Source organism: Portunus trituberculatus, chromosome 24 (assembly GCF_017591435.1).
Source record: "Portunus trituberculatus isolate SZX2019 chromosome 24, ASM1759143v1, whole genome shotgun sequence".
Classification (NCBI taxonomy): domain Eukaryota; kingdom Metazoa; phylum Arthropoda; class Malacostraca; order Decapoda; family Portunidae; genus Portunus; species Portunus trituberculatus.
This window is the reverse complement of record NC_059278.1, coordinates 10,500,602-10,504,998: the sequence shown is the minus strand read 5'-3', so window position 1 is coordinate 10,504,998 and position 4,397 is coordinate 10,500,602. Positions and strand designations below refer to the sequence as shown.

General features: G+C 43.6%; 1 non-coding gene across 1 annotated transcript; it reads right to left on the bottom strand.

Annotated features, from left to right (window-relative positions):
- Positions 1 to 1,337: 1,337 nt before the first annotated feature.
- Positions 1,338 to 1,411, bottom strand: Trnaa-cgc. The gene has a single exon. It is a non-coding gene; the product is annotated as a tRNA-Ala (tRNA).
- Between the last annotated feature and the right edge of the window lie 2,986 nt (positions 1,412 to 4,397).

The window sequence follows — 4,397 nt, the reverse complement described above, 5'->3', positions numbered from 1 at the left end:
CCACTGCCATCTTTCCCTCCCCCTTTCCGTTGCCATTGCACTGTGTCCGTCTAAATCGACTTGACAGATTTCAAAGCGAGTTGATGAAAAGAAACGCGGGTTGGGGCCAGAAGTTTTAATTAAAGAAAACGGGAGAAGGATTCCTCAGACGGAGGGGAGACTACGGTAGACGAGAGAGAGAGAGAGAGAGAGAGAGAGAGTGTGTGTGTGTGTGTGTGTGTGTGTGTGTGTGTGTATGGATGCAGCTTATTGGTGGTTGGTGAGGATGGAGAGATGACGTCACTGCAAGACAGCATCAGGATTAGTTTGCTTATCATTACCAATTTAGCGTCGTTATATCAGGACTGTTTGGACAGCTTGTCAGTCGTGCTATTTTCAGACGCCGGTAGTAATGCAGGATTGGACACTTGAACATAATGCCCTGAGGCTCTGCATGTGAATAAACAATAAGATGAACAGCAGAGAATCAGAAAATAAGACGTGTAGGGAAGTATAATTCGTAGAGAAATAAGAAAAACAGACAAAACTAGAAAAGTAAACTTAATGAGAGCGGCTCATAAATGTAGCAAAAAAGACAGCAAATAAAAAAAAAATTACATTAAAGGGAGAGATAAGACCACAACATCAAATGCTGTCTTCCGAAGTGTCATTTGAGAACTGGAAGGAATAATGATGGAGGAGGCGGACATTGCCAGGATAGGAGGAGCAAATACAGGAGGAAGAGGAAATGATGAAGGAGGAATAGAAAGAGGTTGTTATGTATTTACTCATTTTTAGTTTCGAGCTTGTGTGTGTGTGTGTGTGTGTGTGTGTGTGTGTGTGTTTATTCACAACGGTCGTCTTCTTGTCACCCAGCCAGTCTTTCCCATTACGGAGAGAGCTCAGAGCTCATAGACCGATCTTCGGTTAGGACTGAGACCACAACACACTCCACACACCGGGAAAGCGAGGCCACAACAACTCGAGTAACATCCCGTAATTATTTACTGCTAGGTAAGCAGGGGCTACGCATTAAGAGGCTTGCCCATTTGCCTCGCCGCTTCCCGGGACTCGAACCCGGACCATCCTGGTTCTGAGCCGAGCGTGCTAAACACTACACTACGTTGTGTGTGTGTGTAATTCACTGTTTGATCTGCTACAGTCTCTGACGAGACAGCCAGACGTTACCCTACGGAACGAGCTCAGAGCTCATTATTTCCGATCTTCGGATAGGCCTGAGACCAGGCACACACCACACACCGGGACAACAAGGTCACAACTCCTCGATTTACATCCCGTACCTACTCACTGCTAGGTGAACAGGGGCTACACGTGAAAGGAGACACACCCAAATATCTCCACCCGGCCGGGGAATCGAACCCCGGTCCTCTGGCTTGCGAAGCCAGCACTCTAACCACTGAGCTACCGGGCCGTGTGTGTGTGTGTGTGTGTGTGTGTGTGTGTGTGTGTGTGTGTGTGTGTGTGTGTGTGTGTGTGTGTGTGTGTAAAATCCGTCAGGTAATCTGCGTATTGTTCTTTTTTCAAGGTCATGCACTCGTCTTTTCTTCCCCACATTTTCACTACTAATCTCTCTTCCCTCTCTCCTTCATTACTTTCCTCTCCCTCCCTCCTTCCTTCCTTTCATTCGTCTTCATTTCGTTGTTGTTATTTTATTAATGCCTCCTTATCAACCCTAATTTTCATTCATTTTTCATGACCCTCTCCCTCTCCATGACCTGACTCCTCCATCTTGCCTCCACTAGCCACTCCACCTTTCCTCCTCCACTCCTTCACTTTACCGGCTCTTCCTCCCCTTCTGTTCATCCTTTTCTTCGTTTCCTAGACTCGTACTGTGAAAAAAAAGCAGAACAACAGCAATAAGACGTCTCAACAGCTCTCTCTCTCTCTCTCTCTCTCTCTCTCTCTCTCTCTCTCTCTCTCTCTCTCTCTCTCTCTCTCTCTCTCTCTCTCTCTCTCTCTCTCTCTCTCTCTCTCTCTCTCTCTCTCTCTTATTTGCAAAAATATTACTATTTTTTTTTATTTTACCCTTCCTTAAGTTCCCCTTATATCCTCTCTTTTTTTCCTTCTCAAGTTTAGGGAAGCTTCATCGGAAAAAAGGCAGGGGGATGGAAGGGAGTGATGAGAATGCAGGGTGATGTGAGGGAAGGAAGGGAAGGCAAGGAATGTAGAAAAGTGAGATAAGAGAGTAGAGGATTTGAGAGAAATTGTAAAGGATAGAGAATGTTGAGAAAGGAGGGAATGTAGGATTGTGGATCAGATGTAGGAGAGAGAGAGAGAGAGAGAGAGAGAGAGAGAGAGAGAGAGAGAGAGAGAGAGAGAGAGAGAGAGAGAGAGAGAGAGAGAGAGAGAGAGAGAGAGAGAGAGAGAGAGAGAGAGAGAGAGAGACAAAGATTATTAAAAAGATAATATTAGAATTAAAAAGAAGATTGGTTGCTTCAAACCTATCAATATATTTGTAAGAATTTTTTTTAGTACCATAACAACAACATCCACACACACTCATCCACAACACACCACACACACACACACACACACACACACACACACACACACACACGGCCCGGTACAGTGGTTAGAGCAGAGGACATCCACACCCTGTTCACCTAGCAGTGAGTAGGTACGGGATGTTAATCGAGGAGTTGTGACCTTGTTGTCCCGGTGTCCTGGTCTCAGGCCTATCCGAAGATCAAATAATGAGCTCGGACTCGCTCCGTAGGGTACGTCTGGCTGTCTCGTCAGAGACTGCAGCAGATCACACACACACACACACACACACACACACACACACACACACACACACACACAATTCGTCCTAGTTAGTACATAGGCCATTCCCTGCCGGCCCATTCCTCCCCATTAGCAGCCTGCAGAGTAATTCCATGAAAAATTGATCCCTAACAACAGGTCTGTGATTCCCCCGCCGTTAACCACCATTAGGGAATACTTTAGGTACTTGTTTTGTGATTAGAGAGAGAGAGAGAGAGAGAGAGAGAGAGAGAGAGAGAGAGAGAGCGCTGGGGAGTGTACAATCTAAATCTTAAAAAATCCCTTATAGAAAGACATATACTGAATAATAATAATAATAATAAGAGAGAGAGAGAGAGAGAGAGAGAGAGAGAGAGAGAGAGAGAGAGAGAGAGAGAGAGCGTTGGGAGTATACAATCAAAATATTAGAAAAAAGTTCCTGAAAGAAAGACATCTACTGAATAATAACAGAGAGAGAGAGAGAGAGAGAGAGAGAGAGAGAGAGAGAGAGAGAGAGCTAAGGGAGGGAGTGGAGCAAGATTTAGGAGCCACAAGAGACACTAATTACCCTCCACCACTTTCTAATTATCAGAAAAAATATACGATAGGATAAATCACGAGTAAGTAGGGGGAGGGGGGGACGGGGAGTGGGGAGGGAGAGGCTGGATAGAGACTCGAGGGACGAAATTGGTTCACTGTTAAATTTTGTAATCATACGTAAACACAAGTGGCCTTCGTCTCTTTTTTTTTTTTTTTCTAATGCCAATATTACATGCAAGTCCTTCCCTGCAGTGCATTGTATGTTGATTTGCATATTTTCAAATCAGAATAATTAATAGACGGCAAGAATTTATTTGCATGAATAGAACTGATCAAACTTTTTATGTTCATTAGGTTCATTTCATATTATATTAGAAAGAGTGTTAAGATGAAGAGTAGTAATCTCACCTCTTATATACGAGTACAAACAATACAATACGATATGAGCTATCTATTAATGAAGTGTTATGTACCTACTTTATTTCTGTAATTGTGTGTTCTGTGCAAGCTTAGTAAAATCGTATGGTTCAAATTTAGAATATACTTTCCTAGTGCGACGTAGACAATTGAAGGAGTGATCAATGAGTTGAATATTTTGAAGTCACTGGTTTATATTTTCTCATTAACACCATCTACGGTTTAGATGAGTTATTTAGGCGTGGTGTCATAAAAGCAGTTAAAATGTCGGAACGCATTTGTGTTCATTTTAGTTAGTATTAGTCTATATGCGATGTGCTGAGCGGTGGCCGACACTCCAGCATTCATATGACGCAACACTGACAGGGAAATTTAATGTTAGGCTCAAAAAACAAGTTATATGGAACGTACTTGTACCATCCCTGCTATTTGCAAGTCAGAGGTTAACATACAGGGGGTCACTATTTTAATTACGACTTTCCCCCCCCTCTCTCTCTCTCTCTCTCTCTCTCTCTCTCTCTCTCTCTCTCTCTCTCTCTCTCTCTCTCTCTCTCTCTCTCTCTCTCTCTCTCTCTCTCTCTTCAAATCCATATGAATTGTGTAAAGCTTTAGCTTAGTATATAACATTGCGTACAGGCATGCATACATTGACGCTCGTGCGCGCGTGCACGCACACACACACAGACACACACACA